Here is a 27281-nt window from a genome sequence, read left to right on the forward strand (position 1 = left end):
CTTTTCTTTTAGTCAATAAATTCCTTTTTGAGGTCAATATAGCATGAATAAGGTTTCTGCACTTCTCAAAACCTAGCTAATAATACATAACAAAGCTTGTTCACACTTCTGTGTACGTAAAGATACCTACTGACTAATTCAGCTGCACACCTGCTTATTTCACTCTCTCCTTAACATCTGTCTTTTCGCAGCATTTGATGCACTCATCGTGTTGGGGAAACTGATTACATTCCCTACTAACTCCCCACACTCTGTGCTGCCCTTGCCTCTCCTGACAGCAATCCTCCTAAGGAGGAAACACCCATAGCAGGCTTTTTGAATCACCACTTGGAGCCTTATATCAACTAAGCAGACATTGCTTTTGGAGCTGCCAAATAAAACATACTGGCCTGCTTATGAACTGATGAACTGAAATCTCACCATCATTTTGCTGACCTTCTGCCTAGTGATAGTCAGCTGGTGCTGGAAGACTGTGAAGACACAGCATTTTTATTTCTCTGCAAACAGGTTTCTGGAGCAGAGCCAGCTATCAGAACACATCCCCAGACCAGTGGAAACATCCAGTCTCAATCATCACCTTGCAAAGGTTTAGCTTGATACTGCATTTTATCCTTGTTTGACTTTTTAATGGGCAACTTACATTTTAAAAAATTTCTAGATATTCAGAAATGGCCCTAAGGTTGGCATAGATGTCCCTCCCTTCCTTAACCTGGGGTCAGTTTAATACAGTATTGGTACTTAGGGAACTACAATTGAGGCCAAATGGATGGTATACTTTATCTGACAAATGGTGGTTCTTTAACTGTATGAAAACAATGGGCTGGTTAACTCTCAAAATGTCATTGGTTACAGTGCGTATCTTTACACTAAACTCCCCCTGTCCTTTTCTCTGACTGTATGTCTCTTCCAATTGCCCATCCACTGTCCCATGCACATTTTGAATGAACAATCTCTCCCTTATAGAGATTTGTGTTACTATCTAGTTATAAGTGCTTAGAAAACTAATGGTTGACATCTTTCTTATTCTTGCATTCAAACCAATGCTTAAGAAACTGTATTTCAGACAATGGACTGCTTCATCCGTAGTTATCAATTTCTAGTTCTTTTAATCTACAGATATTTATTCAGTGCATATTATGAGCCAGACACCACGACAAACAAGAAAAGACTACACCCTATTGTCACCAAACTAGCTGATGAAAGATGAGTTGAGGCAGCCTTACTTCTATTCCCATTTAGTCAACTATCCATTTATTAGGGTTTTTCATGCATCTTCAGTTATAACTCATATAGCTACTGTTTGTGCACACTTTACAAATTGTACAGCTATATGCAAATATAGGTAAGTATGTCAATAACTAAAAGCAACAAGGAGATAAAGAGGGCATTCATTACAGCTGCTAATGTTTATTTTGTATTTTTCTTCTCTCTTCTCTCCACTTTCCCTTCTTTTGAGGTTGTACAAATTTAGGGAAAACTACAATGTCTCTAACAGCCACTCTGGTATCGGTGATTATTGTTGCCTGAGGATATGAGGGTGATCATTTATAAATCACTGTGATTTAAATTGGAAATCTCCACAATTATACCCAGATGTAACATTTGAAAAAATAGATACTGAGATTTTACAGATACCTGGTTAATTTCATGATTGTATTAATAGTTACATGATTCAGATAATTTGAGGCCTGAGAATGAGAATTATTGGGGAGACTTCTTGGGAGACAGCTTGCCTATCTTGGGACAATACCTGAATACCCTCCTATAGTTGAGAAGAAGTGTGTATTTCAGCAACTAAGTTCTAGTAAGTTTTTGGTTGTTGTTCTTAATTTTCTCATCAGTAATAACATTTTATTTTCTTTGTTAACAAGTTTCTTAGGTTAGTGCAACCTGAAAAGCCTTGTTAACTAGGCTTTTATAGAGTTAAAATTTATGCATAAATGCCCTTTTTTATTATTTGAACATAATTTGACAACAAGCTGTAACCTGAGTAAGAAAGAGTTAAGGAAGTTAAGGCCTCCCAACCCCAGACATAGTGATGCTCTGATTCTGTGTCTTCTGTGCAGCAGGCATTTGGTAGTAGAAGGGGAGAAATTTGTTTAGCATGGAGAAAAGTTTGTGGCTGTTGAGAAATAATCATTATAGTTACATTTTGCCTGGAGTTTTTTTTTTTTCTCCCCCCGCCCCACACAGAGGAATAATAAATAGTCCATCCCACATCCTCTGAGGGGGTTATAGTCAGTCCCACCAAAATCAGTGGAAGGAGGAAAGCTTATGGTATCCTTTCAAAGTCCAAAAGGTTCAACTGCTCAAAAATAGCCCCACTGCGGTAACAGAAAACCCTACCATTGGATGTGCCTGCTTCCAGAAGGGCAAGGTATTGTGTATCCAAGAAGCAGATGCTGAAGAACAGAATAGCAGCCACAATAGAAACACATATTCACTGAGGAAACCCAACAGTTTAACCTGCATATCTTCTTTATAATCCACTTTTTTATGTTGCTGGACTAGTTATTTTCACAAGGCCTGGGGGCTGGAATCTTAACAAACAAGTTGTGATGGTAGGTAAAGATGGGGTTATTAAAATATGGAGCACTGGTGCTGAATTTCTCGGTGTGGAGTATGTACTCCAGAAAGATATCACTACTTAAAACTGATCATTACCAGACACGTGGGGATGTCTTGGTATTGTCTCTTGGACACATAACAGGCCTAAGGTCTCCCAAGAGACCACCAGAGTGACAGTTCCCTTTGATGCATCTTTTCCCAAAGTATTGTCTGAGGAAATAAATTTTGTGAGCTACTCTGAAATAAAATCATTTTGGAGTCAAGTAAGTTTGTCTCTATATCATATCTCACTAAAGACTCAAATATGTTGCACATAACACATAAAGGGATCTGAGAAGCCATGAATTAAATATACCTGCTTAACTTTGTCTCACATCGTGGAATCTCTCTTTTTTGAAACGAATAATATCCTGTGGGTTTACTTTGTGTTCCTATCTTCTTTCTGATGATTTTTTTTTTTTTTTTTTGTCAACACTTAGAAAGTGCTGTCTACATGCCGAGCTACTTTCTTAGATGAGGAAGCTGGGATAACAAGATGTTGTGGTTGTTAAGAGGCAAAATTCACACTCAGGTAGCTTGGTGCCAAAGGCATTTGATCACTACATATAAAGGTTTGTCTTCAAACCTTGAATTTTTAGAAACTTGATTCTGCTTACAAGTCGTGGGATGCTTCATCTGTAGGGTTGGAGGCACATTAAATAAAATCAAGAGACTGAAGTTTCAAACCAGAATGTCTACTTTATAATTTACAAGAAATTGCCACCGTAGAGATTAGAACTTCGAAGTGCTTATTTATGCTTTCTTCCCTTCTAGGAAGACCTGTGTGGGAAGCCAGACCACATGCAAAATGTTGCTGCGTGGAAATGAAATCAGAACAAAGAGCATTAATCAGATCACTCTTTCTCGTTCTGTGCTTCAGGGACTTATAATTGTGGGGGAAATAATGACTGAAGTCCTTCATTATTGATATAGTGAAGTTCAATTTTTTTCTCACAAAAGTTCATTTTTTCCCAACAAAAACTCTCAGTAGTGGGAATATTGCACCCGAATGGAAAAAATGAGAACATGTGCTTGCTCACCTTCCCCTCTAAAAGCCAATGGAAAGAAAGAGAAGATTCATTTCTTCAATGAATAAATCCACAGCTATGCCAAAAGCTATACAGGAGGTCATTAGAAAAACCAGAACTCGCATACAATTCCTGAAAGATAAAAAGTAAATGTGAATAGATTTTTGAAGAGGAAAACAAACTACAAAACATGAATAGGCTATGCCTGAGGTGGTAGTAATACTCCTGATTGATCTTGGCCCGACATAATGAGTATAAACTGTTGGATGGATCTTGAGATGTTTCTCAGAAGGTTCATTGCGGAGCTACAGCTTGTGCTTCCAGAGCAACTAAGCCCCTCCCGTTCCTCTGTACTGGACCCAGCAGAGGTTTGGGTGTTGTTTTCTCACAGGATAAAGCAGAAAGCCAGAAAAGAATTATATAGTCAAGGCAAGATACCAGCTATTGGTATCCAAGAAAGACAGAATTGCCTCTACTCAAGTAAATGTAGCTCACATCTCAAATTCACCACAGCCCTTCCTTCTTCTGTCCGTCAGTATGAGGGGCAAGATGCGGTCATCACAGTAGTCAGGCATTGTTCAAAGTAGACATGATCAAAGAGTCAAATATATGAATCACCACGAATCACGAAATATATGACGGAATTAACAATGTGAAAAAGAGTCACCAAAACAAACATACGTACCAATAACAGAAAATAGAGTAATTGAGAAAAGGGGGAAAAAAACCCTCAGGATAAGCATAATCAATGTAGTTCAGAGAAGTTACAAAGAATATTATGATCATAAAAGGGAACAAGTTAGAAATTTTGGACACTAAAAGTTTGTTGGAAAAAAATAGAGGGAGTGGATGTAAAATAGACATAACTACAGAGAATATTTTGTGAGCCTGGAGATTAACCTGGAAATTTTTCAAAATTTCAAGAAAAGTTTAAGAAAAGGATGGAATATGTAGCACAATAAAATAAACACATAAAAATAAAAGAGAAGAAATTAATTCAGATTAAAAAAAATTAAGAATGGAGAGGGGGAAAAAAGCTGCTTTTTTGTTTGTTTTTTGTTTTTAATGAATAAAATAGATAAGCCTTGGGAATGGTCTATCAAGAAAAGGAGGGAATATGGAAGTGTTAAACATGAAAAAGAAAACATAAATATAGATTCAAGGGAGATTAAAATGCGTGAGAAATTCTGTATAACTTTTTGCAATGCATTTGAAAATTTAGACAAAATGGATGACTTTCTAGAATTAAATCTTGCAGAAATTAACTCAAGAAGATGCAGCAATTGTAAATGGACCAATAATCAAATGAAGAAGTAAAAAAGGTAGGTAATGATTTACTCCAAATTGATCTTTGAACTAAATACAATTCCTGCCTAAATCCCAATAAGGAGTTTTAGTGAAGTCATACGGTTCTCAACTTTTTCTGTATGACTTATTTTGCTTGTCATGATAATGTCAGGCTCTATCCATGTTGTCACAAATGGCAGTATTTTATCTTTTCTCGTGGCAGAGTAATACTCCATTATATACATCGTTATGTACCACATCTTTATCCAATCATCTATCGAAGGATACTTTGGTTGTTTCCGTGTCTTGGCCACTGAATAATGCTGCAGTGAACATCAGGGTACATATATCTTTATAGATAAATGTTTCCAGAGTTTGGGGGTAGATACCCAGAAGAGGGATTGCTGGGTCATATGGTAATTCTAGACTTAATTTTTGAGGAAACTCCATACTGTTTTCCATAGTGGCTGAACCAATCTGCATTCCCACCAGCAGTATATGAGAGTTCCTTTTTCTCCACAACCTCTCCAACACTTGTTATTACTTGTCTTGTTGATAGTAGCCATTCTAACAGTATGAGGTGGTATCTTACTGAGGTTTTGATTTGCATCTGTGTAACAGCTAGTGAAGTTGAGCATTTTTTCATGTATCTGTTGGCCATTTGTTTGTCTTACTGGAAGAAGTGTCTGTTCAGGTCCTCTGCCCATTTTTTAATTGGATTGTTTTTTTGTTTTGTTTTTGTTGAGTTGTGTGAGTTCTTTATATATTTTGGATATTAGCTCCTTATTGGAGGTTGTTTGCAAATATCTTTTCCAATTCGGTTGGTTATTTCTGTTTTGTTGATTTTTTTTTCTATGTGCAGAAGCTTTTTAGTTTGATATAGTATAATTCTTTTATTTTTGCTTTTACATCCCTTGCCTTTGAGGTCAAATTCATAAAAATTCTTTCTGAATCCGAGGCCCGTAAATTTAGTACCTATGCTTTCTTCTATGCAATTTATTGTTTCAGGTCTTATATTTAGGTCTTTGATCCATTTTGAGTTAATTTTGGTGTCTGATGACAGATAGCAGTCTAGTTTCATTCCTTTGCATGTGGCTTTCCAATTTTTCCAGTATCATTTATTGAATAGCCTTTCTTTTCTCCATTGTATGTTTTTGGCTCCTTTGTTGAAAATTATTTGCCCACAGATATGTGGTTTTATTTCTGGATTCTCAGTTCTACTCCATTGGTCTGTGTATCTGTTTTTCTGCGAATACCATGCTGTTTTGATTATTGTTGCTTTGTACAACTGTAAATTGAAATCAGGGAATGTGATACCTCCGGCCTTGTTCTTTTTTCTTAGGATTGCTTTGACTGTTTAGGGTCTTTTGAGATTCCATAAAAATGTGATACTTTTTTGTTGTGTTAATATTCCTCCACTCACTGGTTATGGAGGTCTCAGAGTTAGGAGGAAAGCACTCACTGTCATTGTGTGTGGCAGAGCAGGATAACCTGTGTATGGTCCAACAGAGCACCTCCAAGTAGGAAAGTCACCTGTTCCTATCACCCTCCAGTGCTCAGGATTTCCCGTTCTTTACATTTTTATGGACCTAAATATCACAGTTACCACCACCACATTATATCCTCCCCATAGGTAAAACAGTCTAATGCAGTCTAAAATGTAGCTTTCCATCTAGTTGTTTACTGTTTCTTTTTAGCATTTCCTCCTCTAGAATATAAGGGTCATGAGGACAGGAACCTTGTTTGACTTATTTTCTGCTGTAAAAGCTCTTCCTAAGATGGTATCTGGAAGTTAATAGTTGCTCAATAAAATTTCCTTTTATGTTTAACTGAGTGAATGTTTATGTTTAGTAACATTTAATTTTATAACAGCTCTTGTCAAAACTTGATAGAATCATAGAATGCTTGAGACCCTGGGACTCAACCTAATGAGTCTGTTTCATTCATTTTTCAAATAAGGCAGCTGTGGCCCAGAGGGAGATTATTAGTTGTGGAAAATCATATACCGATTATTACAACACTTAGAAGAAGAATCAGATCCTACGTCTGTCAGACTAAGGTATTTCTTACTTGTTTACATTTCTTCCTGCTTTTTTTACACCCATTCCTTACGCTTATCTTTGTGCAGCCATTATTATCTTGCTTGCTTTAGCTATAAGAAACCCTCAGGGTTTATTGTCACTGTACATAACTCTAAATAAAAGTGTTCTTTGACTCTGGTCAGTATTCATTCTACTGGATAATGCAAATTTGTGTCTCAAAGAATCAGAGGAAAGCTATTGATGTGCATTGCAAACAACTGCCACCAGTGAGACTTATGGTACAATCTCTTCCCTGGAATTTGCAAACAGACAGCAATATTTGGGCTTTTTCTACTCAAGCAGTTTATTACATGATGTTTTGAGTCATCTCTCCATTTCCTAGATTAACTGGCCTACCTCATGGCTATTTCATCATCTTGACCCAAAATAATAAAGTCAATTTGTGCTCCCATTTATTTTGATTCAAGTCAGATGGATTTCAACCCAGAGGCGGTGCTTGACACTTCACGATACATTACTTCACTCACTTCTTCAGCGGTACCATTAGCCCTATTTTAGGTAGGAGAGACTGAGGCTCCCACATGATGCCTTGCCCACAATGGCATATTAAGAGGAAAGCCAGGATTTGAAGCCAGTTTTCTGTGTTTGTTTACTGAACGTGTTGTGGCCTCTCTTTCCTGTAATCTCCCATGCTTGTGGGGTGGTTGGGAAGTCAGACATCACTATTGATTCTGATGATAACATAAATAATCAGACTGACTCAGCTGTGAATTCGCCTGCCATGATTATCAGAATAAATCCATACTCTGCTACTTTCCTCCACTTCCTTGCTAGGGATGACAATGCTTCCAAACATTTCCTAGTGTGACAATCTTAATGCAGTACCAGATAAAGGAATTTTATTGTTATTTCTTCTGATTAAGTATAACGGTTTAATCTGTGGAATGATAATAGTTTCATCTTTTCAGTGCCTTCCTGTTTAGTCTTTCAGGGTAGGACTGAAATTGACCATAAATGACATTATGCGCTATATCCAGACAAAAGGAATGGTGAGATGGGGCCCATTTAGTCCACTAACATTTTCATCGTCAATGGAAGCATCATCATGAGCATCAGATTCTTTTATTTTCTTCCAAGAGTACAATGGAGTTTTTGCTTTGTTTGTTTTTTTTTTTAAACCATGACTTTGGGATTTTGCATCAGTGTTAAAAAGTCAGGACTCTGAGGCAGCGTGACTTTGGTTTGGATCTTAGCCCTGTGACGTGAGCTCAGTGTACTTTAGCAAGTGAGCCTGGAGGAAACTTACTTTTCCCATCTTCAAGATGGAACCGACAACAACAATATATTTCCTATGCTTAATATCAAGAGTAAATGGTTACTGCAGATAACAGTACGTGGTTCATAGTAAGCCTTGAGTATATATACTGTTTGGTGAACTTGACCCAGCGAGGAGTCTGCTGAACCTTCTTTTTTGCTCATATTATTTGGAAAATTGTAGGTGGATATCATTCAAAATTTAAAACATGAAAAATCGGAACTAGAAACAAATGAAGAAACGAGCAGCAGTGCAGCTTCTTCATGCTTTGTCTCATCCCATCCCTAAACTCAGATACCCCCTTCTTTTTCTTTGGGAATCATTGAATCCCTAAATGTCATTGATTGATTATAGCCTACACACATTACTTACCAAAAAAAGAAATTGGAGAAATGGCTCAAATCGGTTCATGTTTGTTGTTTTATCTTTATAAGCATATATAATGTCAGTGGGATAAGTTCAAAGTTGACCAATCTATAAAAATCTATGAAAAGGACATTTAGTGCTGTTCCAGGTATATTATAAAGGATAACAGTCATTTTTTCCTTCAGTGTCACTTTTATTTCTGTTAAGAGACAGAATCCTGAGTTGGATAGATTATGGTTCTGTCTAAAAATGGCATTTCCTTCCTGAAAGGAGTTGACTATAGACAAATGTTTATTCCTGTGTTCCCTGAACTATTCAGCAGCAGAAACATTGAGTATGAATGGATAGAAGGATGAGGGTGAGAGTTTTAAGTGCAAATATTTATGATTTAAGAATGTGACAAAGCTGTTGTTTGCTTTAAAATACATGGAAGCCTCCCCCATTTGAATGCCTTTCTGGAAGATTAGGACATGATTACATTATAACAGTATTGTAGTGTTTCATCATGAACACAATGGCTGTGTGTGAGGTTGAGGGAAGGATTGTTGGCAAGCAGTTAGCTAGCAACATGGAATGTGATGATCCTATAGAAAAATGTTCTAACAGCATTTTAGCTATGAGAGGAAAATATATTTTTTTAAATGCTGGTGCAGTATAGTCTAAACTATTTTGTAATATTTGTAGTTGATCAAGTGATTTAATTAATTTGATTGATATGCTAGAATGGATCCTTGGCGTTTGCTGACGACAAATATACATGATAAACTTGCATATATTAAACGTGTGGAGTGTCACCTGCTACCTTATTTCCTTTTGCTTGATCCTAACAACCCTGCTGAGAAGCATATGCATGAGAAGTCTGGGCTCACAGGAGTCCCAGTGTCTTGCAAAGCCCACATAGGCCATTGATATCAGGCATAGAGTAGCCCAGCTCCCTGCGTTCTCCAGTGGAGCTTTCCTCCCTGACTTCCCAACTTAAGTGGAGAAAAATTTAAAACATTCAGGAAAAATCTCTTATTAGGCTAGGTTTGAACCTACCGAAACCATCAATGTTACGATTACTATTCTAATTCTCAGGGACAAGTTATTTTATTGAGTACCTATTGATTTTTCTTTTATATATGCAGAAAATAAGACGGAGATCACAACTAAACTTAGTGCCAGTTGAGGCCAATTTCAAAACGAGAAAACAAGAATGTAGGTGTAGATGCAGATGTGAAGCAATTAAGTATTTTCACCCAAAATAATTAGACTATTGGGATTTTAAAATACATAAAAATATAACTTACCTATTTAGATGTATATAACTGCTGGGTTTTGTCGTAAACTTAGAAACAGAAACTAATCCCATACTACATTTTAAACTGTAGTCTCTCTACATGTCTGTAAACATGGAATTTAAAGACTGGTGCATGAAAAATGGATTCGTTTCAGCGTTCTCAATGACCAGTGTGGCTGTCTACATATATTCTGGATATTGATTTTGAAGGATAGCTGTGCTTTCACCCAGATTATCTATTTCATTATCCCAGGCATCATCTTATTTTGATGACCTTCTGTCTAAAATACTACCTATTAGAGAATTACCTCTGAATATTTTGTTGCAGCAATGCTTTGTAACATTCCAGTGTCTTACAGACCACGTTTATTTTGATATGTTAGACAGCCGGAGTATGTGATTAGAGTTAAATATTAAAAATACAAATTAAAAAGAATGCTAATTTATTTTGTTCTGAAAGCCTATTAACTGGAGAAGTCTCTTATTTATTTATTTTTTAATCTATTTTGAGTATCTAGTGTCAGCAATATCATGTTCATAGCACACCTCATTAAGTGAGGCAATTTAACAACAACAAAACTGTATCCAAATGAAAGCTAATAACTTATAAAAGCACAAATAAAGTTGAATTTGTATGGGGAAGAGTTTGTCCATGTCTAGATACTGGGCAATCATTAATTTCTACATATTTCCTAGAAATAATTACAGAATTTCATGTTTTTCCCAACCTTTGGATTTCCAAGAATACTACATAAGATTAAGGTTAAAAAATAAGCAATAAATCCTAACTTTCCCCCTAAATTTTTATATTTTCTAAGAAAACCTAGAACTATTTCAAATCAATTTGCTGTTTATTTCCTTTTTCTTTCCAAGATTCTCATAAAATTTCATATCAAATTGTACTTTTTGAAATTAAGAAGGAATTTGAACCTGAGTAGAAAGTCATAATAATAAGTAATGATGTTCTTTTAGCAATTATAACATTTTTGAAGGAAAGTATTTCCTATAGAGGCTCCTGAATCAAGCAATCAAGAAGTACTGACTCTACCATCTGTGAACAGTATTTTGAACCTCTTTGCCTCAGGGGCTATAACTTTGGGAAACGGCTTTCTCTAACATGGTAAGAGCTTCAGTTGCCTAGAAGTTCTAGAATTCGGTCTGCCGTTATACATGGAACCTTTTTTTTTAGGATACATGCATAACATAGACAATTTTCAGGGAAGAAGATGATTTTTAAAGGAATTTTGAAAATACTTTCATTTTCACACATTTTTCTGTTCAACGATTATTGGTCTTAATGTGGATGAGCATTTTGAGCTATACCTAGCCACTCAGGAAGTCACAGTTCTTTTAGTGGGCATCTGCTGACATCTATATAACTGATCCTAAGTATTTTTTCACATATATCATGTTCTTTCTTTAATGCCTTAACTTGTTTATGTTTTTCTTTATTTATTGTTGTTTTCTCGAACTAGAATGTAAGCTTCATGAAGGCAGAAGTTTTTGTCTTTGTTTTATGCTATTTCATTTTCAGCAGCACAATGAACGAAAACTTATCTATATATAATATATAATACGTAATATATAAAATATATTACATATAATATATATAATATACATATTATATATATAATATACATATAGTAATGCTGAATGCTGAAGAGTAGGTTAGCTAAATTTTGTCAATTTGTGGTTTTAAAAATTTTGAAATTTTAGTAAAAGTCAGTTATTTTGCATTAAAACCTCGTCTCTGTAAGATGAGATTACTTTTGTAAGATTTGTTTTAACGATCAAGAAAATAGTTATTAGTCACTTAGAAAAATGCTTGCCACAATCATTCCATTGCTGTTAGCTATTTGTCCCCCAAACTTCATGTGTAGTTTTTTTATTTACATGAATTATTTTCAAATTTAAAAACACATTTTAAAAATACACAATATGATTCAAAAGTCAAAACTATATGCAACTTTATACCTTGAGGAGTTTGCTTCTAGTCTCATCTCTTTCACTCATTCTTTCTCACCTACTTTGGTAATTTAAAAAAAAAATTTTTTTCATTTATTCTAGTGACTATACAAATAGACTCAAAGGGCCTATTTCATTAGTAAATTTAATGACTTTTAATTGAGATTTCTTTCGTATTTATATCTTACACATTTAAGGCAGTATCTATTCTTCCCAGAGTTCCTGTGCTGAACCAGAAGACACATAGTTAGGAATTATAGTTTGTTATTGAAGAGGCAACATGGTCTCTGGAACCAGACTGACTTGAATCGACATTCCGGATCTGCTACTTACAAGATGTGTGGTTCTGTGAAGTTAGTCAGTGTCTCTGAGCTAAATTTCACCATTGCAAAGTGGAAACAATAACATGTACCTCTTAAAGATTAAAGTAAATGTGGTCGTTTTGGAGTTGTGATGCTTAGATCTCCCTTCAAGAAAAACTGCCCCTTTATTAAGGGATAGCAAGTTCCCCATCAGTAAAGATACTGTAAAGGTCTCCTGCAAGGCGACAGATGCCCATTCAGGAGTTGCTCTACCTCCTTTCTTGGCTGCCGGGCCAATAACGAGGCTCACATCTCAGTATAACCTGGCTGGAGACAAGCTGAGCCTGATAATGGAGGGAAGAGAATACATCCAAAGGAGTTGCAAAAATTACTTAGCACGTATTGCCTGGATCCAAAGGAATGCCCTTAAGATTGGATTTTGAGGTTGCTTGATCAAGTAGGCCAGAATATAAGTCGGAATATGCAAGAATTCATTATATTGTGTGTGTTTTCTAGGAACATAGGATTTAACACTATAGCAAGGGTAATGATGGCTGGCAGCCATGGGGATTTACAGGGAGTTGTGAGTGTGTTTAGTGGCTTCTCTAAGGTCAAAACTAATGTGTGGTCAACAAGGGAGCTGCTTAACATGTACACACAGAAGAAGGTACAAATGAGAAATCAGGAGTCTGAAGAAAGTCACCTCTATAAAAGGCATGATCCCTTGCTCAGTTCCTGTACCTGAACAAATTTTCTGATATGAAATCCATTGACTAAAAATATGGGAGTTCTAACAGTAAGGATACTGCAACAATACCGCAAGTATAGACTGGAAAGACTCCTCCAGTCTTTGTGGCAGATTTTATGGTGTAAGAGATGTCAGTGGCGGGTAATGATGCAGTGTGGAGTTTATAAGACCTAGTGGGGAAAATTGTGACATAGATCCCTGGGGTTCTGGAGCAGGGCAATTCACCATCTGCAGCAGAGGGGTATATGCATTCTGAGAAACCACTCCTGCTGTAAGTATTACTGAGTTCTGGTACAGAGAGAGCGGAACCCCTGTCCGTGGGGTAACAAATGACCGTGCATTCAGAACTATGTATTATTAATTGAGCTCTGTTGGACCTGCCAAGTCAAAGTCGAACAGGCTCATCAGCTTTCCATCATAAGATGGAAATAGTACATCGTGGATGAGCCTGAGCAGGACCAGAGAGAATGAGTATGACACATAAGCAGATAGCCCAAACCACTTTGTCACCCACCACAGTTGTACCAGTGGCTCTCCCTCAGTTTGCACATATGGTCTGATGGAGGAGGGGGTTTGATATGACCAACTGAAGAAAGAAAAAAGCCTCAGTTTGGATTATGGGTAGGTCAGTTTGATATGTGGATGTAAGCTGGAAATGGATATTGGCTGCATTATTGTAACATTTAGGAGTGGCTTCAAAATTCAGTGGAGAGAGAAATCCTTCCCAATGGTTGAAGCTGCAAGCAATTCACATGGTTATCTACTTTGTGGGGAAAGAAGAGTGGTCTGAGGTGAAAATGCATGCAAATTCTTGGGCAGAGGCCAGTGGCTTAGGACTGGAAAAGAAAGGATTAGAGCAGGGAGGACAAGGTGTTCTGGAGTAGAAGGATATGGAAAGACACATAGGAGAGGACACAGAGTTTGAAGATTTTTGTATTATAAGCCAATGTCAACCAGAAATCATCTCCTACTGCAGAGGCACTGATTAACTAAGTAGACAAAATATTTGGCTAGTGATCTTAGCCAGCCTTTTCTCAGAACTGGCAAAATGGGCATATGAACCCAGTCGTAGCAGAGATGGAGGCTATACATTGGCCCTACAGCATGGATTCCCACTTACCAAAGCTGATCCAGCTACTAGAAGGTTCAACCTTCCAGCAACAGATACCAAGTGAACACTTGTTAACAATTCCATTACACTGGGGTTGCTTCATTAAAAGGGCCAGGAGTTCATCCTCACAGTGCTAGATACCTGTCATGAGTATGGGTACACTTATTGTTCTGACTTACCTTCCCACGAGCTTTAGTCAGCAACACTATGTGAAAGCTTACTAGAAACTCTATCATAGGCGCTGAATCCCTTGTAACGTCATCCAACAGGGAATCCACTTCACAACAACTTCACTACAGGAATGGACCGATGACCACAGGATGCATTGACTGAATCATACTACACCATGCAGAGGCAGCTGGTGTCACAGAACGCTGGAATAACCTTCTAACGGAGTGCTAGATTGATGGCAATACTGTGCAAAGATGGCTTACCATACATCAGGACATACTACGCACACCAAGTCACAGGTCTGAATAGAAAGACTGTATGGGCCCAAGAACCAGGAGGTAGAAAAAGAGTGGTGCCACTTACCGTCTACCATTACTCCTAACAATCCTATGTAGGGCTTTCCAAATAAAGAGAGCATTAATAATGCTGACCTCATCATTTTTGCATTTGTCTAACAGTAAAATATTTAAATGCCTGCGATGTCAATTTTGGATTTACATATTTTTTTATCATATTTTCTTTAGAGATTTTTTTTTTTGTAATGTGCTTGTAAAGGCTACATTTTAGACATCTGATCAAGAAAGATGAAAATAGAATTGTTTCTATTCAAGCTAATGTTAATATCAGGCTAAGCATTGATTTCTTTAGAAAAATACGCTGTATGTGTTTGGGTTGCTTTCCCATGTGTAGCCTCTTGTCAAGGAGTTGGCCCCCAATTGTACCTCTTGCTGAGTAGCTATGAACACTGCTCTATAATACTGTGTGACCTTTTACTTTCTGACCCAAGTCATATCTCTAAGTCCTCTTTCCTCTCTCTCTCCAGCTTGCTTTGGAATTTCAATTGTCTGCCGGACATTCCACCTGAAAGAGGCTAGAGTTACTTCAAATTCATTCTGTTGTATAACAAAGAATTTGGATGGCCTTTGTCTCTGGTTTGGGAGGGATCCTCTAAATCCTTGGATTTCCCAAGTGATAGGAGTGTCTTTCTCATTTATGGTGGGCTTCTTGGGCAACACTTAAATTTATGCTAATGAGATGGCTTATGGAATGCCTCTAGATAGTTTTTACTAACAAAAGGAGTCAAGATGGGGACTGGTCATGCCAGAGAGACCAATCGTGATTAGAGATTTGGGGCTTTGAGTTCTGTGATATCAGCATGACCTTTGGGAGGGAAGGAGAGGGAGCTGGCAATTGAGTTCAATTTCATAGCCAGTGATTGAATCAATCATGCCTCTATAATGAAACTCCAATAACAATTCTGTACAATGATGCTTAGTTCAGCTTTCTGGCTGGTGATATACACTGATATGCTGAGAGGGTGATTCACATTGAGGACACAGTAGCTTCATGTTTGGGAAGCTTCCAGATCTTCCCTTATATGTTTCTTCATGTGGCTGGTTCTGATTTTTATCCTTTATAATAAAACTAGCAGTTTCCTGAATTCTGTGAGTCATTCTGGAGAATTATAAAATCTGAGGGAACCCCCAACTTTGTAGCCAGTTGGTTCCAAGTGTGGGTGGTCTGGGAACCCTAGAGATTGTGGCTGGAGTCTGAAGTGAGGGCAGTGTTGAGGGGGTCTTGACCTTTAACCTAACTTTGACCTAACTTAGGTCACACTTGACCTAACTTCAGTTGTTAGCATCAGAACTGCATTGCCCATTCTTTAAATCCTAAAGCAAAGCATAATCCTCTCTAATACCCAACCAACTTATTTGCTGAGCTTTCTATTTCTCTTCCCACATTATCAGCCATTCAGTCCAATTTCTTTTTCCTCCATGACAGTTCTCACACGCATCTCCTTCAGTTCAGTACAAGTTAAACTGGTCTATCCTTATTGTAATCAAGTCCGTATTGTTCAAATTTCTCTCCTCTACTCTCCCCTCAAGCTCAAACACCTTTTTCAGAGATGTCTGTTTAGCGTCCACTGTAATACTTCTCAAATAGCAGGCACTCATTTATTTGTTGAATAAATGTCTTTCTGCTGTCCAAACTCCTTAGGGTCCCACAAGTTGGCCCCTACGCATCTCTTCTACTCTATCATCTCTTCCATAAATGAATCCTTTGTTCCAATCCAATTACTTATTACTTTGCTCCCAAACAATATGGGTCCATCTCCATTCCATTGAACAAACTGCATGCCTGAAATGCTCCCTTTCCCTCTCTGCTTGTCTAAGCTCCAGCTCCGTCAGCCTTCTTGGACTTTTCATTCCTCAGGGGTTGCTCTTACTTCTGAATTCTCCTAGCACATAATGTATGCGTATTGTATGTATTGTATGCGGTTCTCATTTGGCTCTTAGTCTAGTAGGCCACCTGAAAATTGTACTTATTTTATTTTTTTCCAGGTTCTTTTGAAAACTGCGCCATGGTAATTTGAAAAGAGGCAAATGCAGTATAATTTTCTGTGTGTGAGCTCAAGGGCTAACATGTAAAAAGTGCATAAACTTTTCAATTTTTATATAGATTTTTTTATTCTATCTAATAAGCACAAGCAGTCAAGTCTGATCTGTAAAAATAATGGAGATGGGGAAAGTAACTAATTCTGAAGCTGTTCTAATCAATCCAATAATTTAATGTCATTGAAATCTTAGAGGTGATATTGTCCTTACTATCCTGCTTGCACTTATACGCATAATACAGGAGCCCTCACTATTTTCCGAACACGGAGGACACCATGCCCCAAACACTATTTAAGCAGCCCAGCATTCGTCGGCAGCTTTGCAGTCCTCAAGTTGGCATGTGTTCTCCCACTACCTGCATGTCCACATATAATCGAAGACTAAATATTGACGTTCTTTAAGTTTCTTATTTTGTGGCAAAGAAAAGAAAAACAAGAATCCAGTCTTACTAATCAAGAAGACTACACGATTCAGCATTAATTTAATAGATATGCCTTAGGGAGAAATGGCCTTTCTGTGAGAAAACACAACCTTGAAAAAAAATGTCAAATCCTGAAAGTCACTTCCGGGAGTTTACTAAGCCTTTTGGGCAAATGAGTTCTGGGGTATTAGGTCTACATTTGTTTTAAAGAGCTATAGATGTTCTGAAACCCTGATCAATAATAACACTAGGATGCTATGTAGCTGAATTTTAAAGTACAGCACATCTAATCTGTGAATAAAGATGAATGTGTTTGAAAATAAAGATAAAAGGAATAGATATAGTGAAAACTTAAATTTCAAATTTCCTTGTAAGAGTCCACATTATTTTCACTTACTGCCAGTGGAAATACATTTTAACAGATCTTGCTTTGTCAGATCTAATCTTGTAGTGGTTCCATATCCCTACACCTGAGTTAATGGTTTCTCTCCAATAGTACTTGCAACCATTTACGGGTTTGTGGGTCAATCCACATTTGAAAACCCTCAGTAAGAAATTTTAAAATTAACTCCCATCAACTCAAAGCGATAGCAAAACTATGTACTGACATAATGCTCTATAAAATGAGATGGCAACTGAAAATTTCTGTTATTTTTACTGTCTTATTTCTGCTTCTTCAGTTACTTGGTAAGCATTGTATTGAGCCGCAAGAAATCAGACTCGTAGAAAGAAATGTAAACATATACATATTTTAAACACTTCTTTATTTCCCAGTTTTACAGATGTATGACAAGGTCTGGTTACTGAAGTTCATACTTGGACCTGAATTGATTTCAGGAACGGAAGAGCAAAAACACAGATGCATGACTTCTGGTGAAGGCCCCCAGCTCCAAGTACTGGAAGTCCCGATGTCTTCCATGGTGAACAGGATTATCTTTGGAGGAGAACACCTGAAACCAAACCAGAGGTACAGGATTGAGAAAGGCTTCTTGGGAAATTTCTCACGTGCAATAAAAGGTTGTGTTATGGCAACAGTGTGGTACATGCTTACAGAGCAGAGTGAAATTCTGAAATTGTGCTTGAAATGAGGAAATGTTAGAGTAAGTACCGATGTATTGGGTTTCCTCGCTTAGGAGTCCTCAGACATTGGGCCAGAGAAGAGAGTGGCCAGGAGACAGTGGCCAGAGAGGTGAACAGGGAATAGATCTGATCATATCACCAAGAGCTGGGGCTCTATGCATGGAGGATGTAAACTGCCCCAAATAATATCTTGGAGTTTGATGAATGTTTCCAGGGGCCGAGCTGAGTGCCGAAGCTGTATGTAAGAATTTCACGATTCTGCATACACTGCCTATTTGTCTCTCAATTCTGTGGCTTTTTAAGCTCCTTAGTGAGAAGCAGTATTGCTAGAAACAAATTATTTTAAATTTCATGTTGGAAGCCCCAAGTCACGTTTCTCCCTTTCTTTGATGACTATCTGACTATTTTCAAAGAAGTTAAATTTGATACAAGTTTAGGAGGTAGAAAAAAGATAAAGTAAGAGGAAGGCAGCATTTTACCCAGAAGAGACACATCAGTACGTTTTTTGGCAGCAGAAACACAATACCTAATTCAGGAAATGTTGTTTATTCAACAATCATTTTTGAGCATTTCCTACATGCCAGTGCTTTGGTAGGTATTAGATAGAGCTATGAAGATGAGTAGGACATGTTTCTGCCCACAGGAAACTTACATCCTAATGGAGGAATATAGACGGATAAGCAAAAAATGACAGTACAGTATGTTCCACTCTGATGGAAATCGTATTTGCCAGAGGTACTCTGGGAAGGGAGGTATACCTAACCGCCATCAGGGACAAGGGGGAAGGGTCAGAAAATATTTTCAGAATAGTGGCTGAGACAAGGTTAAATATCAAATACATGTGCTGGTGACTGTGTACAGGACTATCTGTTGAGTTGTGACAAGTAATATATCAGTGCTATCAAAGATGAGTTAGTTTTGGCCCTTGACTGTCAAACTGGGGAATTTTGATTTGATAGAAATAAGAGATCATCTAAGATTTTAAGCTGGAAGCAACAATACGGCAGAAATGCTTCTAAGGCTTTCTGTCAGGAGGGCAATCAGATGAAAAGAGATTGGAGGCAGGGAGGTAATATGTGTTGTCAGCAACTTAAGTGTGAGGTCATGGAGACCTGAATCTGGGATGGTGGTTATAGGGAAAACACAAATTGTCAGAATGTGAGTCAGGATCTGAGTTTGTCTCAAATGTTTTTTTCTTTTTCTTTCCTATTTTTACCCTGTCAGGAGGAAGTCATTTGATTGAAAACAGAGGAGGGAAGAAAGCCATAAACCAATCAACAAAGGTGCAGGTGCTCTAGGTTCAGGTTCAGTCCCCATGAGAATGGCAACTTTTGACCTTCCTGTTGGTAGAAGCTACTTTTTGACAGGGCCGTTTTTCTCAGGGATTGATCACCTCAAATTCATCGCTGCCACAAGAAAATTAACAAATCAGATATTTTTCAGATCTCAATTTGAAGTAATCATCTCCAAACATGACGGGCAGCGTGCAGTTGCCCAAATGTAAGTGAAAAACAGTATTCTTTTTCTTTAAACAGTCTACTTTATCTGAGTTATCTTTTTTGTAGTCATGATTTGACGTAAAAAAAGAAAAAGAAAAAAGGACTAAGTAAATGCTTACTTAGAACAAAATAAATTACCCTTTGATATCCAGTGCGGCAAACCAGTATTTGAGAAAAACAGAACTTCACAAAAGCTTAATATATTCAGTATTTGACAAAGTGTGACCCATTTACTGAAGCAGAAAATGCACCACAGGTTTTTCAGTGTGTTTCCCTTTTTTTTCCTTCTAAAAGCAGATAAATCATACTTACAAGCCAAAGAAAAGAAATGCATCTAGACTTATTTAGGGAAAAATTGGGACAGAAACAGAGGGGGGTGGGGGGAATACAGTAATTTTGACTCAGAATGATACTCCCAAAATAAAATGTGCTGGGCTTTAAAAGATTTCCCAGGAATGTCAAAATGTGGAAAATATTTGATGAATTTACGTAAAGGAAACTAGTAGATCCTTTAAGCCTTTTAGAGACTGTGAAGACACTGACGAGTTTATAAAAGTTACATATTCAGGTTGCCGTTTTTCATAGGAAACTTCTGAGATTTTTGTTAGGATTTTAAATATGCTGGAAAAAGAATAAACAACTTTACAATACAAACCCTTACCCTGACTTATATATTCTCCTAAGTGCTCATCTCTGTGGTCGAACTTTTGACATTTTCTGTGTGTCCCAGTTTATGATTGTCTCTTGTACTAGACTGTCAACTCCTTGAGAATGGGGAGCTGTCCTGTACACCCCCACGTGCCCAGTCCCTGGTACTGCACTTAACACATAAGCTGGATCAACAAATGCTTGCCGAGAGTGAGAAAATGAGGGGGGGAAAAACCTGATCATTTGGGCAATTCTTTATGAAAAGAGTATATATTACTGTATAGAGTGGGATATTTTTATATTAATCAAGTATTTAAAATTGCCGGTTTGATCACTGATTATGTTTGAATATCTTATACTTCCGAAAGAAGTTACCTAAGAGAAAACTCATTTACACCACGTTAACAGTTTTACAAAATCCCAAAAGCAAGTGATTGTAATTAATATTACTTTAAACATTCTAAGTGGTGAATATTATGTGAATAAGGTAGAAGGAGAATGTCTGAGAGATTTCACTTCTCAGCCACATTTTTAGATTTCTTGGATCTTTTAGATTTTTTAGATCCACGCTTTAAGCTAAAGTCAGAAATGGGACTAAAATTTAGTTTTCTAACACCTAGATGTCTAGTCTTTTATTTAGTTAGATATAAATTTTAAAGTATATAGAGGGATTAAAAAGGCTTTCAAATATGTCCTTTATTCATTAACAATCATTCCAAATGGCCTGATAGAACAGATCAGATGTAGCTAGAATGAGTTGTGTCCACAATGCTGCAGATCAAATTAAGAAAAGGAAAAATTGAAGATAGCTTTTGGGACGCTTGAAAACCACTTCTGGTCTATAGCCATAAGGACAGAAATGCTCAATAATCGTGGCTATTCGGTTCATTTGTTTCTTTTAATGAACAGACCTCACAACTCACTAAAGATATTCTTGCAGGACTAGGATGGATTTCAATTGTCCGGTGACTGACAGAAATGGAGAATTTGATAAAACCTGGAGGAAGCTGCACTGTTCCCCACCGGCTTTCCTCCCCTTCTTCTTTACAACCAGGTGCTGTTTAACTCAGAAGAGTATGTCATCCCGGTACAGACTGAGAAGCAGTTGATCGGCAACTATCAGCAAAATTCTCCCCGTGATTCTTAATGCAATTTATTTTAGGCAAGCATCCCGAAACTGTGGATTTGTTTCAAATATGTAAAGTCTAGCAAATGTAGGAATAAAGGCCTCAAGAAGAAATGGGCACTGAGTTGGTTGAATCATTTCATTAATATTCAATAGGACCATTTCCATGTCTAGTCACTGCCCTAGTTCAAGTAAGCATTAATTTGTCTCTAATAAAGTGCCATTAATACTGTGGATACTTATAAACTGCTTTTGATAAATGAACATCTGGATTACTGCAGCAGCCTCTTAACTTGTGTCACTTATTCATGTTTCTTCCAGTTATTATCTATTTTATATCTAACTGCTAGGAACACAAAAACCCTGTCTTGAATTTTCACCAATATTTAATTCCCTGCGCATGCAGCTAGAGTTTGCTTATTTAACAAATAAAATAAAAAAAACAAAAACTCTTGTGCCTGAGATTAAATGTTGCCTACCAATTTCCCTAGATTTTCATTTCTTCTTATTCAGTTAATCTCTTATTTCTTCACTGCATCTGTATTTTTCAAAGCGCATTTTTTTGGGGTGGGGAGTGTCTACCAAAAATTTAAATTTGGAATGTCATAATCTCAAAAATGTAAGTTTAAGAATTTCTAAAATAGTATATTAGCCTGTTGGCAAACAAAGGATAGAGAAGATCTTTGTGATTTCAGAAAATGCCCTTTCTTAGATCTAAGTCACAGGTGATTTGGGCAAGAATAGAAGAAGGTGTGGGGATGAAAGAAAGGGAAGTAGTGACTCACTGGGACTTTCTCTTTAACAGTTGCTTCCTGTTCTCCCTCCTTTTAATACCATATAACCTGTACAGAGAGGTTTTAACGTTCAAAGGGCTAGTGAATCTTTTCAGAACAAACAAACAGTATAGTTACTAATAAAGAATAAATTTACTAAGCATACATATAATTCTGTGGATGGGGTTTTCAGAGGTTTCAGTATTAGAGTTACCTACTAGTATTAGAGTTACATATCACATGAAATTATGTCCCGTCCTAATGAGGGTAACTTAGCTCAAAACTCTCAAAGGCATGAGAGAGATGGGGAGACTTTGAAAAGTCTGCTTGTATGGTGAGAACCTTCATGCGAGGCCAGGAATTTAAATTGAATGCTTTTCTTCAACAAGATTATTTAAACTCTCGGATTCCTAGTTTCTATGTCATTGGAAAGTTGCTTTTTAGAATAATACCATCTTTGATTTCCCATCTCTGCAAAATCAGTTACAATTTTCCACTTCATAAAGTGTCAACTCTCTTATGAGAAAGCAATTGAAACAAAAATGTAGAAGCACGTTGTAGAGTTTACTTCTTCACTTGTTTTTCCTCTCATCATCCCATGCATCTCTCATAAATATACTCTCCAGTTTCTGCCAAATGGTATCCTTAACGGAATCCCTAAAATAGACTTTCTCGTTTGCCTAGAACTTTCAAAGTGATTATTCCATGTTCAGAAAATGTTCCTGAGTTGGCAACTTCCAGGAAAACAATCTTCAACTATGCAATTCCCCTTTTCCCTCCAGTTCAAGCCATTGTTTCTCAGTCTTAGTTGTTGGCCCTGGTATTAAGAGTGAGGCTGGTATGAAGCCTGAGGCTGGCTGCCGCCCAGTGGGGGCCCAGGGCAGCACGCAGCAGCACAAGATGGCTGCCGGCAGCCGGCCACTCAGGGCAGCACACAGCCACCCGGGGCAACACACAGTAGCACAATGATGGCTGCGGCCGCACGGGTTGCCGGCCACTCATGGCTAGCACACGGTAGCACACAGCAGCCGCTCAGCTGCATTACGCAGCGACACACACTGGCTGCTGGTCACTCATGGCAGCACACGGTAGCTCACAGCACCCCGCGGCAGCTCACGCGGCTCACTGGCCCTGTGGGAATCGAACCGGCGACCTCGGAAGTAGGAGCACGGAGCCCCAACCACCTGAGCCACCGGCCGGCCCGGATACTTGGGCCCTTTTTTTTTAACTTTTGGCCCTTGTTTTTCAATTTTTATCAGGAAAGAACAAGTAGGAAATGAGTACTTAGGGCGCATATATAAATGTGCATCTCTGTTGTCTTTATATCCCCTACTGTCATGAATCTAATGATAAAATAGGATCACTGAGAAATGATTGCGAAAGCATTCTGTAAATGGTAAATTATTACGGAAATATATTTACTGAGAGCAACGATAATAAGTTGGTGCAAACAGGAATCGAACCGGCAACCTCAGCATTAGGAGCACAACGCACCAACCACCTGAGCCACTGGCCGGCCCAGATACTGGAGCCCTTTTTTTTTAACTTTTGGCCTTTTTTTGTAACTTTTCTCAAGAAAGAACAAGTAGAAAATGAGTACATAAGGCATATTTAAATGCACAACCTCTTGTCTTTATATCCTCTACTGTCATGAATCTAATGATAAAATAGGATCACTGAGAAAAGATTGCGAAAGCATTCTGTAAATGGTACATTATTATGGAAATATGTTTACTGAGAGCAACAATAATAAACTGGTGTGTGGGACTTTTAAAATTGAGGCCTATAATTTTAATTGTTTATATGTCAAAGGAGGGACCACCTCACTCAGTATTTTCACAGCTTTTCCTAAGTCAGTAAAACATACTGTTTATGTAAGTTAATATGTAATTATCTACAGTTATATATAATCAGATAATTACACAACATAAATACAGAATTCTAAAACATTCATTAACCATTCCCCCCAGCCATAGAAATTAATTCAGTTCAATTATTAGGTGTAACACACAAGTTATTTAAAAAGTCAAGTGTAAGACACACTTATTACACTTTTAAATCTTGAAATCAGGGTACTTCTCATCCAAAAACTTGCTGACTATCTTTTATATTGTAAAGGTCTCATTAATAATGTCTCACAACCAATTTTGTTTCATAGTTAAGGAAGTAGAGAATATTGTACCACCACATTTCAGAAACTTTTTGTGGATATAAATTTATATTACAATATTAGCCTCCATGATCTTTAATGAATTCCATTTATTTTTTTACTATGAAGTATTTATGAATGATTATTCTACCTTAGTCATTATGTGCTCTGATGTAGAGGTCACAGACTTCTCTAGTATTAGTTTTTGTTTTCAAAGGGCAAATTGTGAACGATGAATATGTATCTTATTAAAAATATATATATGCAAGTGATGCTGTAACACATTCATGCCATTCTTGGACCAGCCTTGCTCCCTTAAATGAAACTCAAAAGATACCAGCGCTGAAATCACAAAACGGGTTCTAATTAAGAATAGAGAATTGCCTCAGAGGTGACTCAGATTCGGATCTTACATACAACTTGACCTAAATGCCATTTTTTCTTTATTTTAAATTTCTTGAAAGAAAGCAAAACCAAATTAGTATAATATTAAAGGATATATTTTAAAATGACCCTCAGTATTATGCCATCATGAACTAGCTGCCTTTCTAATTACTTGAAATATTTTCACATTATTCCGTTATCTCTACATATGGTTCCTACGGTACAATATGTGAGCCCGATGTCCCACAGTCTCTGTTCAGGGTGAGAGTAGAATCTAACTTCAGACTGAGAAAGAGGACTGGATAGTAATACCATCATCAGGAAAGCAAAAGGTGTCCTCACGTTCCCAGCCATTTGAAAACTTCTATCACCACTTTATCAGCGCTACCCTTTTCTATACCCATTTTAATATAGTAGATTGCACAATTTATCATTTGTTCAGTCACTCATTGAGAAAATCTTTTATTTAGCAACCTGCGTCAGGTGCTGTGGTGGAGTTCTGGAGTTTAGAGATGAACACGTTCTGCCTTCAAAGACAGCCTCATGTGGAGGCAGACAATTAACCAGATACTTCCAGAAATGTGTGGTAGAGCAGTAATACAGAAACGTCCAGGAGCAGAAAGAAGGGCAGTTGTTATGACACAGCTTGGCTTAGTCTGTGGGAGACAGGATTTTGTCCTAGAGGAGCCAGTGTCTGGCCCGAGTCATAGAATATGAGTAGAAATGAACCAAGTTGTTACATGTGCATGTTTTCCCTCTTCACTAGAGATCACATTTTGAAACTTCAGATTTAGTCCTGGGCCCTCTTGCCTGATTTCTATACACTCCTCCTGGAATGTTATCATTCATTCTCATGGCCTTAATGCCATCTCTATGCTAATTATTTCCATTCAGACATCTGAGGGCAGATTTTTCCTTTGAGCTTCTGCAAAGGGTTCAAGGGATTTTGTGGCTGAGCAAGGAAAAAGATTTGACCACAAGGTGGCAGTAGCGTACACAGACTTTATAGGGAGCAGCTGAGACAGATTGGGGACATCCCTCACAGGAGTCTGTTTAGAGACAAAGGCTCATGGCTGCTACTCAAAAGCCTAGGAGGATGAGGGAATTTCTGGGAGAGAGAGGGGAATTGGAAAGGGGGCTTCTGTGTATAGGCAATGTTGCGCACATGCGTGGCAGGCAGCCTCTGGGTCGGAGAGCTCAGAAGGGCAGCAGTGGCTGGGGGTCTTCATGGCCCAGGGTGTATCTATTGCTAGCAGATGGGAAGTGAGATTTCGTGGAGGTATGGAAAACAGGCAGGCTCTAAACGGCTAAAAAAAAAAAATCTGCTTGTTTGGCGTATTTTCAAAATAAATGGATGTGTAAAATTTGATTTTGTTTTTGGCAGGCTTTTGAGCTAATGGGCCTGCAGTGAAAAAATAAAAGATCTAGGGGCCAATACACAGAGGCCATCTTTGGCTCACTTGTATAACAGCTTCACATCAGTATAACCAAATGCTTATGTAACATCTCCATTGGGGTGTCACATACATATCGTGAAATTAACCCGATCGAGACAGAACTCGTGGTGCTTCTCCAGGTTTTCCTTCGTGGTAAATGAACTATCATCTAGTATTTGAGACAGAAACTTAAGAGTCACACATGGTTCCTCCCTTTCCAATCTAATCCATCATCACATTGTGTCATTTCCACCTCCTAAGCACCTCTCGTACCTAGTTTTCCACACCCCCTTCCCCAACACTTAAGTCTAAGTTACAAATCTCTCTCACCTGGATTCCTTTAATACAGTCTGCTAGGTTGTCTTCTTATTTTACTCGTATCCTCTTTCTCTAAATTCCCCCTATGGCTACCAAGGTTATCTTTTGAAACATATTATACATCATGCTCATGCTACCCCCGTGTTTAAATACCTTTTAACAGTGTCTGGCTCCACATTGAGAATCCCCAAGTCAGAAAACCCTGCGTGATCTGACCTGTCCCTGCCCTCCACCTTCTTCTCACACCATCCCCCGTTGCTTACCAGTGACCAGTCACAGACCCAGTGCCGTGTGTATGTTCTCTGCCACATCCGACCTCGACTTCTGCACTGCGGTCCGTTCTGCTCCAACGTGCAGCAGAGTTCTCAGCAATCTGAATGACCGCTTCCTTCCTTCCTTTAGGTGTTGCTTAAATGTCTCTTCCTCAGAGAGGTCTTCTGCAATTGGCCTGACAGAGCCCTCACCCTCCCTGCCATCCATTCTTATTCTGCCTCAAGCGCTCCATTTATTGCTGGCATAAGAATGATCTCAACTCCTAACTGACACATTGTGTTTTTGTTTATTGCTGCAAATCCTCTCTAGACTCTAGGTTTTATGAAATGAGAGACTTTGTCTTATTCACTGCCTTTTTTAGTTTTATTGCTTTTTGTTGTTGTTGTTAACCTAGCGCCTAATATAATGCCTGGCAAGACAGAAAGTAAATAAATATTTGTCAAATGAAATACATAAATAGGTTCATAAAGAATAAGCAGGGAGGGGTGCAGTTAGGTGGGAAGGCTGTTTTTTTTTTCTTTTTTTAAGGGCTAAAGATGCTATTGTGTTACATATGG

The 27281-nt window shown here is 37.8% G+C and overlaps 1 long non-coding RNA gene across 1 annotated transcript; it reads left to right on the forward strand.

Moving 5' to 3' along the window:
- The first annotated feature begins 17872 nt into the window (after positions 1-17872).
- LOC141571668 (uncharacterized) lies at positions 17873-21339 on the forward strand. The gene is made up of 3 exons (XR_012496641.1): positions 17873-18005; positions 19343-19618; positions 21206-21339. It is a non-coding gene; the product is annotated as an uncharacterized LOC141571668 (long non-coding RNA).
- Positions 21340-27281: the final 5942 nt, after the last annotated feature.

The sequence above is a fragment of the Rhinolophus sinicus genome, linkage group LG05, assembly GCF_036562045.2.
Source record: "Rhinolophus sinicus isolate RSC01 linkage group LG05, ASM3656204v1, whole genome shotgun sequence".
In the NCBI taxonomy this organism is placed as follows: Eukaryota; Metazoa; Chordata; class Mammalia; order Chiroptera; family Rhinolophidae; genus Rhinolophus; species Rhinolophus sinicus.